The 15,951-nt window shown below is 48.8% G+C and overlaps 1 long non-coding RNA gene across 3 annotated transcripts; it reads right to left on the minus strand.

Annotated features, from left to right (window-relative positions):
• Positions 1-2,350: 2,350 nt before the first annotated feature.
• LOC125525085 lies at positions 2,351-5,362 on the minus strand. Of its 3 annotated transcripts, XR_007291142.1 has the most exons (5): positions 4,905-5,362; positions 4,140-4,200; positions 3,932-4,063; positions 3,226-3,381; positions 2,351-2,679 (listed from the first exon to the last, which is right to left on the minus strand). It is a non-coding gene; the product is annotated as an uncharacterized LOC125525085 (long non-coding RNA). The 3 variants fall into 3 exon arrangements; XR_007291140.1 differs by having other exon boundaries at positions 2,351-3,381; positions 4,905-5,355; XR_007291141.1 differs by lacking the exon at positions 3,226-3,381 and having other exon boundaries at positions 4,905-5,349.
• Between the last annotated feature and the right edge of the window lie 10,589 nt (positions 5,363-15,951).

Genomic DNA, 15,951 nt, shown 5'->3' on the forward strand with positions numbered 1-15,951 from the left:
TTTCTCCCACCGACAGGCGGGCCAGGGGAAGACAAGCGTGCGCGTCCCACCCGTCCGTGCGCTGTCCGTTTCACTCCAAAACCGGCGCAAACTTGGGCCGGGGATGGGTCGAAAGCGGACACAAAGCGGACAAAAGTTCGTTTGCGCCCGCGCGCTGGGCCGTCTCGTTTGTTCGTTTTACCCCAAACGAACGGGAGCGGACAGAATAGGATCGTGCGGTGGAGTTAGCCTTACCTCCTACATCAACGGCCGGCAACACAACAGGCTGCTAGGTACGTACTCGCTCTGTTTCATATTACTTGTCGTGGTTAGCTAGGTGGGCAGTGGTGTACGTTGAGCATGTGGTGCCGCACAGCTAGCTGGACCGATCCTGGCTGGATACGTACGAGTAGACTAATCATGTATGCAATGCAACGGCACCTCTTGCCACTCGGAGTACATATACACACACACGCGCTCGGCACATGGCGTTACTGGCGAGCCTTCCTGGCTCCTGCACATGCCTTGCCGGCCGCCTGCTCTGCATCCACTGGACCAGAGCTAGCTTATTGTCTAATCCATCATGTCCAAATGCATGGCTCATTCGTGGATTCATGCTTTGCCATGACACTCTCACAATTAACCGATGATTAACCCTCTGGCCTCTGCGCCGCATCGATGGAACATGATCTCCCATCGACCAGCACTGTCACAGCGATCGATCATGTGTTCGAAATCCTCGGACGTACGCGGCGATCAAGCAGGGTATCCTTGCATGTGCATGCCTAGGGTCGTAAAGCCCGGCTATCTTTTGCATGGGTGCACGCGTACGAACAACCGAGCATGCATGCATCCTCGACAAGGCTCCTTTCGCTGTGCGTGGATTCCACTACAGGTGATTTCGGGGTGTAGTTCATTAAGTAGCTATGGATGTCATCTCCTATCGATCAGTTCTTTCAACAGCAGCGATTAATTAGTAGGACTGGCAATGCTATAGTGATTAGTGAGCAGATTAGCTTATAATGCTCACAACTTTGTGTTACGGACCATCATGCATGTTCGTACCTACTACGTACGGTTGGGTTACGGCGGCACCATAGACCCCGGAACTGGTCCTCCATTACCCCTATACCACTATGATTAATCCGAGTAAGATATGCTTACTGCCTCTCTTGATCGATCTGTTCTCCAGCTAAGGAGCTTGGGTTTCTCACGTCGTGGCCCTTCTTGAAGGCGTCGGCTTGGGGTAGGGTTGGGGATGGTGTGATGCAATGTGTGGGTTGGTGGCGGCCGCGGTGCAGTGCGTCTCCGGATCGATGCCCGACATCGGTGGAAGCGGAGGGTTTGAGTCTTGTTACCCTTCAGCGGCGGTTGCATGCACTGCTGTGCTCGTGCTTCCCGGTCGTTGAACGGCATCCCTGTGCTAGATGTAGGGGGGTAGTGGTCTCCCCTCCGGCAATGGGGCGATTGGATTGTGGCAGAGCCAATGGTTTCATCCTACAAGGCTCGATCCTCCTCTTTGTTGCTCGTTCGTGTTCCGCGAACTCCCCGTCCTGCTGTTCTGGTCAGCATGGTGCTCTCCCACGGCATGGTTGTTTTTCCCTCTTGTGTTGGCATTTTCACTCTTTGGCCAGCTTCTGTAGCTCCGGCCATAGATGATCGTTGTCTGCAATTTTTCTGTTATTTTCCGCACCTTGTATCCTAGCCGGTTGTTGGCTTCATTAATTTGAAGTCGGCTATATGCCTTCCATCTAAAAAGGAGTGCTTAAGAATTCCACAGCGGAAAATCAAACCGAGCTTCGGCTCTCCGCACGTCCCACCACATGGAATGGAAGCGCGACGGCCACGCCCATCCATGCCCAGGTTGATGTGGACGGCCCCCGACAAGACGTGAGATTTCAGCACTAGCTCCAGCAGTCCGGATGAATCTATGCAACAGCGTCCATAACGAAGAAGAAACCATGCGTGCAAGTGCGGCGCAGCTCGTAGGTACGTACTCATCGTCTAATCGTGCTGCCATGCATGAACCTACTGGACCTGGCTAAGCCGCTAGAGAGGGCCTGAACCCAGCCGGACTCCAAAAGGCCCAGCCCTACTCTCTAAGGCTTCATTTGGTTGTTGGGCTGAAAAGATCCAGGGAAATAGGCCCCTAGGGGGAGATCTTCGTGTGCATATGAATCCCTCCCACCACGGGGGAAATGGTCCCACTACCCCATGTGCCCAAATGGCAACAAGGGAGGGAAAGAAACCCCTCACGTAAAACATACAGATATAACACAACAGATCAAAGATAATTAGAAAAAAAAAGATCAAAGATAAAAACTGCACAAATAATTTTACAATGAAACAGACACATACAAAAAATTCAGAATTCATGTAAACTATAATTTTATTAAAAAATACAACTGATATCCATCACTTCACCAAGGTTCAAATACCCATCGGTCCGCATTTCATTCCGATTAAGCGGTGAGCTAAACCTTTTTTTGTGTTCCAACATAAAAGCAATCAATACAATTGGCATTGATGCATCATTGTTTAAGTTTGTTCACTACAAAAATTCTGAATTATCAAATTGTCATGTCCGAGGCATAGACACTTTCGAATAGGATGGGCTGCAAGGTGAAAATCAATAGTCCTACTCAGGTCTTTTCTCCACTCCGCATCTACATCAGGTACCACAACTCGATGTTCGTTGAACTACAAAAAAAGGAAGTTAGCACCATGTATCCAACTGAGAATTGTAACAATTACATGAGCACATGATGACTATAGCTTAGATTTTTAATAACAATCAGCAGAACTTGTTGAGAAAAAAAGATAAGAGCCAGAATACTAACTTCTATTTCTGGTTATTGTGTCATACATTTCAGTAATAATTACTAAATAAGTAAGGACAGAAGAAAGGAAGATGATAAGCAATAGATCATTATTGTCAAGCTTCCCGTCAATATATAATTCCAAAATTAGTAAAAATGGGGACAAAAAATGTATAATGGGGAAAGTAAGGACAAAACAAACATGGACTTTTTAGTGCAGAGAATTAAAGGCGTCTATCTATAAAAGGATGTAAGGCAGTCTAACAAACAATTCACAAACAATGTATTCTCCGGCAGTGTCGTAAGTGTAAATGAATGCATAGCAGAACTTGTGCAACAAATATAAAAAATTGTTATTGTTCTTCAGAAGACCCTAACCAACAGTAAGCATCACTTCTAAAAATAGTGTGCTAAGGAAGATTCAAACCTGGAGCTAGCACAAGCACGATGAAAGTACTAAATTACTAATAGATATATGGCACATGCCCGCACTCCACTGCTGTTACAAGTTACTTCCCTGATGAGTGAATCTGTAACTAGCTAGTTGATACTTGGCAGTACTTTCTCTTGCTTAAGCAAGACCCTGCAATTATTCGCAAGAAAGGAAAATTAACATTGGTGTAAAACTGTCGTCCTAGCAGGTAGCTAGTCTTTACTCTAGTGTGTCATCCCGTGAAACCGATGTCGAAACTAAAAAGGTTTGTCATTTGTCAACCAGATTGCTAGAAGGTCACTTGAATGATAGCATATTCTAACTGAAGCAACAAAGAAAAGAAAGTAAAGAAATATCAAGGTGTTTGAGTGTCCCGGCAAATTCAGCAACACATACAAAATTACTAGTAGGAGTCCATAAGGAGTTGTAACAAGTTATTTTCCTGATGAGTAAGTTTGTTGTTACTAATTGGCACTTGGCAAGCTGGGAGTACTATCCATGCGTTGTGTTTCTTGCTTAATCAAGGTCTGCGAGTCAATGCCGTCTAACTAGACAGCCAGAAAAATAACATCACCAACCAAATCTCTTGCTGACTAGTCGATCAATTTATACCAATAAATAAATTTAAGCTTCCTCACATCACATCTTATGATTGTGTGACAAATTAAGGAGAAGGCATCCAGGGATGGCTGTCATATACCTTTCATCAGGTGAAATATTTTCAATGACCAACGAACCAAAATGCACTTAGCCACTGAACACAACGCCGCCGCCACCACCTAGCATTTTCGGATAAAGCAAATCATTTGCTAATGTCAGAGGTTCAGAGCACCTGCATGTGGCACACAATCAAATACTTATCAGTTCAGGATACAAAAGTTTGCGCAAAAACACATGAAAACACATACTGTAGGAAAGGCAGCACACATGTGCACCACGGGAAACACCAAAACAGCACCTAGACAGCCTCTGCAATAAGAAAAAAGCAAGACGTGTGTTAGTGTTGTGATGAATATATGAGCTAGCTGAGAAAAATATGAGCCAACATGTGCGAAATGCAAATTATAGGCAATTATATACAGATCAATATATGAATTTAATCTTTCTAAAATGCTAGTTGTGGAGCTCTTTGTGTGCATGTAAGTGAAATGCATGATTATAGTGTATTAGTTATGATACAACCATGCATTATAATACTGTAATTGATACTACTCCTATCTGATAATTGTCTATACGATTATGCTCCTAATGAATTGATTTTACACTAGGTCTCCAATATTTTGCCTACGAGTCTATTAATTGTGATTTGATTAGATGTCAACTGCTGCTGAACCGATCAACGGTTGCTCCAATCATCTTTGAAATAAAGTACACTCTGACATTGACACTGCTTGTGCATTGGTGCCCTTGTATGAAAATTAGTTGTCTTGACTAGTACAGTAATTTACTCTGACTTATGCTTTTCCCCCTTTCAGAAAGGAACAATACAGGAATATATGAGATGGATTCTTATTAACCAATGAAGTAAATTTTGTCTCCGGCATGTGGAATTATTTAGAAGAAGAGAAGGCTCGAGTTCTTGGATCTGACCAGCAAGTTCAGGCATTAGTGCATGGACGGTGAGTTGATGGATTGGAGAAAAAAATACGAGGTGGAAGAGGAGCGGGGCTAACCTTAGTGGAAGTAGGTGGAAGTTGACCGTGGAACCGTCGCCGTTGCCGTCACCGGAGGGGCAGGAACTTCGAGGAGGAGGGTAGATCTGGGGAAGGAGGAGGGTGACGACCACGGCCGTCGCGGTCGCTGGTGGGCGGAGCATGCAGGCGGAGCACCGGAGGGAGGGGGCGGTCCGTCTTTCCGGTCGCTGCCGGAGAAACTCGGAGGCGAAGGACTGGATCTTGGCCGTCGTCGCCTTTCGGTCGCTGCGCTCGCGGTCTCGCTCGAGCCGTGGCTTCTCTCCCCGACCCCTGGAGGCGTGGAACGTTTCCCCAGGGAAACGACGCGGGTAGGGCAGGGATACCTCCCCAACGAATCTGTCCAAACATCGCGCTTGATTTCCCCGGCTCGATCGGGCCCGTGCTTTTCTCGCCCGGGGAATAAGCGGGGTTCCCTCCGGGATCCCGTGCAACCAAACGAGGCCTAAATGCCAACGCCAGTGTTAGCGCAGACAGGGTCGAGGAGGACCCCTCGATTTTCTTTTGGAGCAAAATGGAGGAGGACCCCAAACGAGTTAGCTCGCGCGGTCCACTGCCCATCCACTCACTGCTCTGTGTACTTGTCGGGGCCCAACCGCAGTTGCTCGAGGTGGAATGGGTATTTTTTTGTTTTTGAGAGAGATATATACAGTAGTTTTTTCTCTGAGACAAGAGAGAGATAAGTTTTTTTTTGAGACAAAAGAGAGATAGATGGGTGGCATGGTGGTTGGAGACACAGGAGCCCGCCAAACCCAAAGGGCCACCGTCTGAGGCCCGCCTGGTCAACAACGGCGTTGGTTATCTCAAAAAAAAAACGGCGTTGGTGGTACGGGTTTTCACTTTTCAGAGACCCTTCCACCTCCAGTGGTCGAGGAGATCCCGCCGATGACCTGCCGGCAGGCTCGAATTCGTTGCGGCTCAAAAGACACTTCTCTGTCTGCCAACAAATTCGGTTATCCGTCCGACCAATAGGACCCACACGAGCTTTAAACGAAAAACCTATGCATAGCTGGGTCTGGTTTCTTCATCTCGCAGCAGCGCAGTTAGATCGACGAGCTGGCCGGCTTAGCCGGCCCCTTTGCGTGCGTGACAGCGTGAGTGTATCGCGTACGACAGTAGTAACACGCTACATGTATTGTACGTACTACTCTACTAGGGGTACTAGCTAGTGTACTTAGTGCATCCAAATTGGGCAAGTTTACTTAATCATTTGCGCGGCCGTGTGTGGATGGTCCCATGGCTAGTTTGTGATAACACTGGTGACCTGCACGTGAAGCCTCGTCGGCAGGCGAGGTCCATAGAAAAAGGTGAGAGGCACTGTACGTTTATAAAGCGCAGTACGGCACACGCGTACGTACATCCATCAGCAGGCACCAACGGACGGCTCACGGCCGGCAACACAGCAGGCTAGGTAGTATACTTAGCTAGTCGGTCGGTTGTGTGTGTACGTTGTACTGTACATGTGGTGCCGCACAGCTAGTAGCTGGACCGATCCTGGCTGGATACGTACGAATATATATGTTGAAAATATGAGCAAATTACTACGAGATTTAATCCGAATAAATAAAAAATAAATCATGACCACAGTAGTAGAGATTAAACTAATCAAGCGAACTAGCATAGCAGATGAACATATCACATCTAGGGCACATACTAAAAATATGAATTCTACCACGATCTCGAACTGGAAGGATAGAATCACATACGGTGCAGCGGGTGCAGCACCGCCGGTGTTGAGGTCGGGGAAGAAGTCATCGTTCGCGAAGTCGTCGCTGCCAGCAGTCGCGCGAGTGCGCTTGGCGAGCGAGGAGGAGGAGCGCGCGTGTAGGTCTTCTCTTCTCATGCTCATACAAGTGGTAGAAGAGCTCACCTTATAAAGAGGTGCAACTCTCTCTCAACTTCCGGGGTGGGACTAAACTTTAGCCTCACTCACTCCACTCACATGTGTGCATGAATGGGCCAAGAGAATTTCAGAATTTTAGTTGGGCTTTGGGCCAAAGGCCTACTAGCAAAATTCCAACAACCCCCCATAAAGTCTCATTGGCACATCTCATCATTTAGTTCCAAAATATTGTTTATATACTGGTGCTTAGTGGAGACTGTGAAGTTGAATTTCCACTTAGAGATTTATGTTACACTAGATCACAACTTGAATAGTAGACTATGCCTTAAACTACAAGTTTTCTGCGAGACTAGTTTCACACAAATTCTTGACCGATACTTGGTTGCCGCAAGGCTTCCCCGGGGGTGGAGCATATACGTCATACTCCAGGGCCTTTTCATGAATTTATTAGAGAACACCCAATTCTCACAGACTGCGACGTTAACAATCAAGTTCATATAGGTGTGTTCCTCAGAAGATGTTCTGCAGGACAACATCTCTGCTTACCCGAATAAGCCACTTGAAACACATTAAGATAAGTATCAACCTGCCATGCAGATCAGGAGAGTATTGCATCTTCACGGAGTGAGATAGTTAATATAGGGATACTCTCCTCCCAGCTGACCAACAGCTTGTCTCCCACTTCTACTTCACGGGATCTCCGATCACATAGAGTGGGTTACCACTATGGACAACTCATGCGGTGGGTCTCAAACCCATCTCCATCGATGCATTATCTATCACATTACGTGATAGACCCTTTGTGAAGGGATCTGCCAAGTTTTTCGACGTTTGGATATAATCCAACGTAATAACTACGGAGTTCCTCAATTTTCTGACAGATTTTAGTCTCCTCTTCACATGCCTTGAGGACTTCATATTGTCCTTAGAACTGTTTATCTTGACGATCACAGTTTGATTATCACGGTTCATCAGGATAGGGGGTATTGGTTTTTCAACCATAGGTAAGTCCATCAAGAGTTCACGAAGCCACTCTGCTTCAACAGTGGCAGTGTCTAATGCTGTGAGTTCTGCTTCCATAGTTGACCTCGTTAAGATGGTCTTCTTGCAAGACTTTCAGGAAACAGCGCCACCACCAAGTGTAAAAATATAACCACTTGTGGCCTTAATCTCATCAGCATCAGATATCCAGTCTGAGTCACTATAACCCTCCAGTACCCTTGGATACCCGGTGTAGTGAATCCCATAGCTCGCGGTGCCTTTCAAATAGCGCATAACTCTCTCAAGCGCATGCCAATGATCATCTCCCGATTTTGACACAAACCGACTCAGCTTGCTCACAGCAAAAGAGATGTCAGGCCTCGTGGCACTCGCCAAATACATAAGCGAGCCAATAATTTGAGAATACCTCAGTTGATCTCTACCAATCTGTTGATTTTTTCGAAGCAACACACTAGCATCATATGGAGTTGGAGAAGGCGTGCAGTCGCTATACCCGAAACGACTCAAGACCTTTTCCACATAATGAGACTGAAGCAGTGTGATCCCACCATTCTCATCTCTCAACAGCTTGATGTTTAAGATAACATCAGCTACTCCTAGCTCCTTCATCTTAAAACAGCGAGATAAGAAATCCTTAACCTCCTTGATTAAATCAAGTTTGGTTCCAAAGATCAATATGTCGTCGACATACAGACAAAGAATAACTCCTTCGCCCCCACCATAGCGATAGTACACGCACTTGTCACCATCGTTTACTACAAAGCCGGCAGCAGTTAATGTTCTTTCGAACTTCTCATGCCACTCCTTATGAGCTTGTTTAAGGCCATATAAAGACTTTAATAACTTGCACACCTTTCCTTCCTGACCAGGTACTACAAAACCATCTGGCTGATCCATGTAAATTTCCTCCTTCAACTCTCCATTGAGGAAAGCCGTCTTAACGTCCATTTGATGAACGAGAAGACCATGTGAGGTAGCCAGTGATAGTAGCATCCGAATTGTGGTCAGTCTAGCCACGGGTGAGTAAGTATCAAAGAAGTCTTCACCTTCTTTCTGGGTATAACCCTTGGCCACAAGCCGTGCCTTGTACTTTTCAATCGTACCATCAGGTCTAAGCTTCTTCTTGAACACCCACTTACATCCTACAGGTTTGCACCCATAAGGACGGTCAGTGATCTCCCAGGTACCGTTAGCTAAGATGGAATCCATCTCGCTACGTACAGCTTCCTTACAGTAGTCAGCATCAGGAGATGCATAGGCTTCTGAAATAGTCCTGGGTGTGTCATCCATGAGGTACACAATGAAATCATCACCAAAAGACTTTGCAGTCCTCTGTCTCTTACTCCTCACAGGAGTTCCATTGTCACCCTCAACAGGATTCTCAACGTGTTCCATCGCAATGGTGGGTTCAGGAATTACAGTGAATTCCTCACTAGATGGAGTAGGTATCTCCTGATTTGATGAACTCGACATATCCTTCATAGGAAATATGTCCTCAAAGAAAGTTGCATCATTTGATTCCATAATCGTACCAACATGCATGTTGGATACCTCAGATTTTATTATCAAAAATCTATAGCCGATGCTATGAAAAGCATAGCCCAGAAGAACACAATCCACGGTTTTTGGTCCAAGCCTGCGCTTCTTGGGAATTGGTATATTGACTTTCGCCAAACAACCCCAAGTACGTAGGTAAGAGAGTTTCAACCTTTTCCTTTCCCATTCCTCAAATGGAGTCATGGTATTATGCTTTGTGGGAACTCGGTTTAGGACATGACATGCAGTCATTAGCGCCTCCCCCCACCATTCCTTGGATAGACCCGAAGTGTCTAACATGGTGTTAACCATATCAGTTAGAGTTCGGTTCTTTCTTTCGGCTACCCCATTTGACTGGGGTGAGTAGGGAGGCGTCCTCTCATGGATTATACCATGTTCCGCACAAAACAGATCAAATTCATTGGAAAAATACTCTCCACCATGATCGGACCTAAGCCGTTTAATTTTCCGATCAAGTTGGTTCTCTGCCTCAACTTTATAGTTTTTAAAGAAAGTCAAAGCCTCATCTTTTGATTTCAGAAGATACACATAACAATATCTAGTGGAGTCATCAATCAACGTCATGAAGTATCTCTTTCCACCTTTTGTCAACACGCCATTCATCGATCACAAAGATCAGAATGTATAAGCTCTAGTGGCGCCAAGTCTCTTGCCTCTGCAGTCTTATGGGACTTGCGAGGTTGCTTAGCTTGCACACATACTTGGCACTTAGAGCCTTTGACAGTAGAGATTTTCAGAATTAAATTCATATTGGCTAGCCGCGTCATGCAACCAAAGTTAATATGACAAAGTCGTGAATGCCAAATATCAGACTCATTATTGTGGCAAACATTATTAATAACTTTAGTGCAAATATCTGACAAAGATAGACGGAACAAGCCTCCGCACTCATAGCCTTTTCCAACAAATTGTCCACACTTAGAAATTATAACTTTATTGGATTCGAAAACCAACTTAAAACCATCTCGACATAAACGGGAACCGCTAATGAGATTTTTATTGATGGACGGCACATGATGAACGTTCTTCAGACGCACAGTCTTCCCTGAAGTAAACTTCAGATCGACCGTACCAACACCTCGAACGATGGCATGTGACCCGTTCCCCATCAGCACGGGTGAAGTTCTTGTTGCCTGGTAAGAAGAAAACATGGAGGCGTCAGCACAAACATGTACATTGGCACCGGTGTCAATTAACCAATCAGGGGATTGAAATACTGAAAGGATGGTCGGAAAAATACCGTACCCTGATTCCTTCATATCAGTATCACCGATGACAACATTAGCGGACTTGCCGCTCTTCTCATGTTCGCGCTCCTCAAAGCGGTTAGGACACTTCGGAGCCCAGTGATTAGGATCACCGCAGACATGGCAAAGTCCCTTCCCCTTCTTATGAGAATTCTTCTTGAAGTTGGTAGAATGTGATGGCTTGTTCTTTGTATCAAACTTGCCTTTGCCCTGAGTTTTGTTCTTGTTGTTTTTGAACTTGTTGGGCTGGGAGTTCTTCTTCTGTACCATGTGGGCACTAGAACCTCCCTCAGCAACTCCAGCACGTGTGTCCTTTGCTCTCGCCTTCTCTTCAACATCAAGAGTACCAATGAGATCCGCAACGAAAAACTCCTGTCTCTTGTGTTTCAGGGAAGTAGAAAAATTGTTCCATGAAGGTGGAAGCTTGGCAATGATGCCTCCGGCAACAAATTTGTCCGGCAACACACACTTGAAGTACTCAAGTTCTTTTGCGAGCGACTGTATCTCATGAGCCTACTGTACAACAGGGCGCTCATCAGTCATCTTGTAGTCATAGAATTGCTCCATGACGTACAACTCGCTGTCGGTGTCCGAGGCACCAAACTTGGCCTCGAGCGCAGCCCACATGTCCTTGCCGTTGTCAAACGACATATACGAATCCACAATGGAGTCATCAAGAACACTCAGAAGAGCGTCTTTAAAGAGGGTATCGATCTTCTCAAAAGCTTCCAACTGTGCTGGATTAAGATCGCCCTCAGGCTTGCCCTTGGTGGCATCATAGCAGCCCATGGTCTGAAACCAGTAGAGTGCTCTCGTGCGCCACCTCTTATATTGCGCCCCCTTAAAGGCAGGCGGCTTCAAATGCGCAGCAAAACCACTCGGAGTAAATTGCCTATATTCAGGTTTTTGGATTGTTGGAAATATGAGCAAATTACTACGAGATTTAATCCGAATAAACAGAAGATAAATCATGACCACAGCAGCAGAGATTAAACTAATCATGCGAACTAGCATAGCAGATGAACATATCACATCTAGGGCACATACTAGAAACATGAATTCTACCACGATCTCGAACTGGAAGGATAGAATCACATACGGTGCAGCGGGTGCAGCACCGCCGGCGTTGACGTTGTCGCCCATGTCGTCGAGGATGAGGTTGCCGAGGTCGGGGAAGAAGTCGTCGTTCACGAAGTCGTCGTTGCCAGCAGTCGCGCGAGTGCGCTCCCCAAAAACCTGATCGCCCCTCTCCCGTACAGGATCATGAGAGGCGGGGTTCCGGAGGCCTGCTGTCCCTTCTCGCGGTGCACACCGGAAGGAGGGATGAAAAAGACTTGCTTGGCGGCGCAATGATCTAGAACGGTGGTGAGAAACCACACGAAGCGGCTGCGGCTAGGGTAGACGTCTGCCTGACTATATAGTGCGGGCCGGGTAGGTCGTGGGAATAAACACCACGTCTGAGTCGTCACGATCCAAAAGAATCGGAAACGGTTCAGTAATTAACACGTCCGTTAATTACTAATTAATGACTCATTAATTTTCCCGAGCAGCAAAAATATAGACAACTTGCATAGCTCTGTCCTCGGCTCGGCTCAATCCCGCAACCCGCGGCGCGTCGTGACGAGGCGTGGCGAGGCGAGCGAGGAGGAGGAGCGCGCGTGTAGGTCTTCTCTTCTCATGCTCATACAAGTGGTAGAAGAGCTCACCTTATAAAGAGGTGCAACTCTCTCTCAACTTTCGGGGTGGGACTAAACTTTAGCCTCACTCACTCCACTCACATGTGTGCATGAATGGGCCAAGAGAATTTCAGAATTTTAGTTGGGCTTTGGGCCAAAGGCCTACTAGCAAAATTCCAACAATATAGACTAATCAGAGCAACTCCAATGGGGCGACCCATTTCGTCCGCCCGCATCCGTTTGGGTCGGCGTGGACAAAAGTGGCGGCCCAACGCGCCGACCCAAACTCAAATCGTGTCCGCCCGGCGTCCGCACCGACCCATTTCCGGCCCAAAATTGCGCCTGGAATGCGTCGGCGCGGACGCGAAGCGGACGCGCCGCGCGTCTTCTCGCCGTCTGCTGCGTCTCCACCTGGCGGCCACCCAACCGCCACCGGTCGTCTTATTTATGACGACCACTGACAGCGGGCCCACGCGTCAGCCAGTGTGCGCGTCCTTTTTAACCACGCGTGCGGCGGGGTCGGCCTCATCCACTTCTCCCATCCACATCTGGCCCCCCACCACTTCCTTTGCTTCCTCGCCGGCGACCGCAAACCCTAGCTCGCGCCATGGGCCTCTTCGGCAAAAGCAATGGCAAGGGGAAGGGCACCCCCGGTGCCTCGTCATCCCGTGCTCCCCCTCCCCCTCCTCCTCCACCGCCGGCGCGTTTCAGCCCTGGACGCCGGTGCCTGCACATTCCGGTGCACCAAAGCGCGGTGGCACTAGGAGTACAGGCAGCCCCTCCCCTACCCCGACGTGACGCTGCCGCACCATTGGCATTTGGATCCAAACCGGATCCCGGTGCCGGCGGTTCCGTGGACCCAGCAGGCGCACGACGACGAGGTGCGTCGGCGCCGTGCGCTGCTCACACCGGAGCAGCGTGGGCTGCCCGAGTACGCCGCCGACTCTCCTAACTGGGAGGCTTGGTTCGCCCTCGAACACGAGGAGCAACGGCGCTCGGGTGTCGACACCGTCCCGCCGCCGTTCCCACCGCCGCCCCCGCAGGTAGAGCCGGAGGACATGGAGGCGGAGGCGGAGTACCAAGCCGCCCTCGAGGAGGCCCCGCAGCACGCGCTGGAGGCTAGCCGCATCGAGGAGGATGCGCACTGGGATGGGTTGAAGCAAGCCCTTGCCCTGTCGGCGGCGGGGGACTCCGTCCACACCCCGCTCTTCGTGCCGCCGCCTCCGCCGTCGCCGCCCATACAGCCCAAGCCGGAGCCGGAGCCGTCGCGTAAGCGCTCCCCACCTCCACCCACTTGGCCGGAGGAGGCCTACTCGTGGACGGGTCAGTACCGCGAGTGGGTGAGCGCGCCTCCCGTCTACTTCGCCGTGACGCCGGAGGAAGAGGCGGCCCACCTCGAGCGATGGAAGGAGCACTGGCTCCGCCAGGAGCAGGGCGACGGCGAGGAGCAGTTGCGCTACGAGGCCATGCTCCAATGCGACGCGGAGGCGCTCCGGCTCGACGAGGAGGAGGAGGAGCGCGCGCGGCTTGCCGCAATGCCGCCGCCCCAGCAGACGCCGGAGGAGGCTGCCCTGGCAGCGTACCAGGCGGCGTTCGGGTGGGCTGGTCCTGCTCCGGTCTTCATCGACCTCACCGACGACGGCGACGTCGAGGGCAAGGGCAAGGGCAAAGGCGACGACGTCTAGGGCAGCGTGTGGGGCGGCAGCAGGCGGGCGCAGACTTTTTTAATGTTTTTATTTAATGTTTATTAGATGTAGGTGGACTTTGGCCGGCGTTTGACCGGCCACTTTTATGTTTAGTTATATTTATTTTCGCGTAATTTGTTTTTTTTCCACGTCGCCACATTTGGGTCGGCCTCCCCGTTGGGCGGTCAAGCCGACCCATTTTAAAATACGGATGCCGGCGTTCGCCTGACCGACTCAAACAGACAAAAAACGGATAAAGCGCGCATCTGTTTGGGTTCGGCCCGTTGGCGTAGGTCTCGTGTATGCAATGCAACGGCACTTCTTGCCACTCGGCGTATATATATAAACACACGCGCTCGGCACATGGCGTTACTGGCGAGCCTTCCTGGCTCCTGCACATGCCTTGCCGGCCGCCTGCTCTGCATCCACTGGACCAGAGATAGCTTATTGTCTAATCCATCATGTCCAAATGCACGGCTCATTCGTGTATTCATGCTTTGCCATGACACTCTCATAATTAACCAATGATTAACCCTCCGCGCTCTGTTGTTGGAGCATGCATGATCTTCCATCGATCAGCACTGTCGACCATGTGTACGAAATCCTCGGACGTGCGCGGCGATCAAGCAGCTTATCAAGCGCGGGAATCCTTGCATGTGACCGTAAAGCCCAGCTATCTTTCCACGAAGAGAAAAAAACAAACAAAGCCCAGTTATCTTTTGCATGCATGCGTACGAACCACCGAGCATGCATGCATCCTCGACAAGGCTCCTTTCGCTGTGCGTGGATTCCACTACAGGTGATTTCATGCTCTAGTTAAGTAGCTACGGGTGTCATCTCCTGTCGGTCAGCTCCATCAACAGCAGAGATTAATTAGTAGGACTAGCAACGCTATAGTGAGCAGACCAGCTTACAAAGCGCGCAGCTTTGTGTTACGGACCATCATGCATGCATGTTCGTACCTACTACTGCGTACGGCTGGGTTAGGAGGCACCATAGACCCCGGAGCTGGTCCGCCATTACCCCTAGACAACTATGATTAATCGGAGTAAGATATGCTTACTGCCTCTCTCGATCGATCTGTGCTCCAGCTAAGGAGCTTGGCATTCTCACGTGGGGAGGGAAGCTCGGAGGAAGGAGGGGCTCCTCATTGATTAATAATGGGGCCAATGGATGATTGATCACCCCCACATGCTAAGCTGATGATCAACTGACACAGAAGTTAAGGAGCGAGACCTATGGCTGAACTGCTTGTGTGCAACAGAGTTAGGGAGAGGAAGCATATGTCCGACACTTCCTCCTGTCAGAAGCAAGCAGTGTTTCCCTGTCGTGCCCCCCCCCCCCCCCCCCCCCCCCCTCGAGTTTGAGCACCAACCATAGCTACCTTCACATGCGAGTTTGCAGAAACCAACGAGATGCTTATACAGCTCAACGAGTATCAAAGCCACTCAGATCGTTTCTTAGAATAGATAACACACTGTCAACAACCATTTTTTTTTGAAAGATCCAGCATTGGTGGTTGCATTGATTGATAGCAGAAAGCAGCGGAAAAGGAATACATGTGGTGGATCCGAGGATCAAGACAGAAAGGATTAAAAAGAAGAAGATGCTAAAAAGAGGCAGCTACAAAACAGCCTCAAGGTAGTTAGCCTATGCCTGCCGGAGGTTCAGCGAATGGAGGTTCTAGGCATTTTGCGCCTGCTTGCCTCCAATGTTCAGCCGTTGCTCGGATCGCAGCGATCACTTCCTCTTTGTTTGCTATCTTCTGCTTGAAAGTACACTGGTTTTTCTGAAGCCAAAGCTCCCATAGAACAATCATGGTTAGCGATTTGACTCCCTTTATTGTCGTTCCTCCTGCTGTGGAGATCATCTTCTCGGCTATTTGAGTTGAACTGTCAAGCGCCTTCCAGGAGTCTGGATGCATGCCCTGACAGCCTGACCAGGTGGCAATCTCAGACCAGATTGCTCTGGCAAAGTTGCAATGCCAGAAGAGGTGCACCGTGGATTCAAGGTGTCTGA

The sequence above is a fragment of the Triticum urartu genome, chromosome 7 (assembly GCF_003073215.2).
Source record: "Triticum urartu cultivar G1812 chromosome 7, Tu2.1, whole genome shotgun sequence".
Classification (NCBI taxonomy): Eukaryota; Viridiplantae; Streptophyta; class Magnoliopsida; order Poales; family Poaceae; genus Triticum; species Triticum urartu.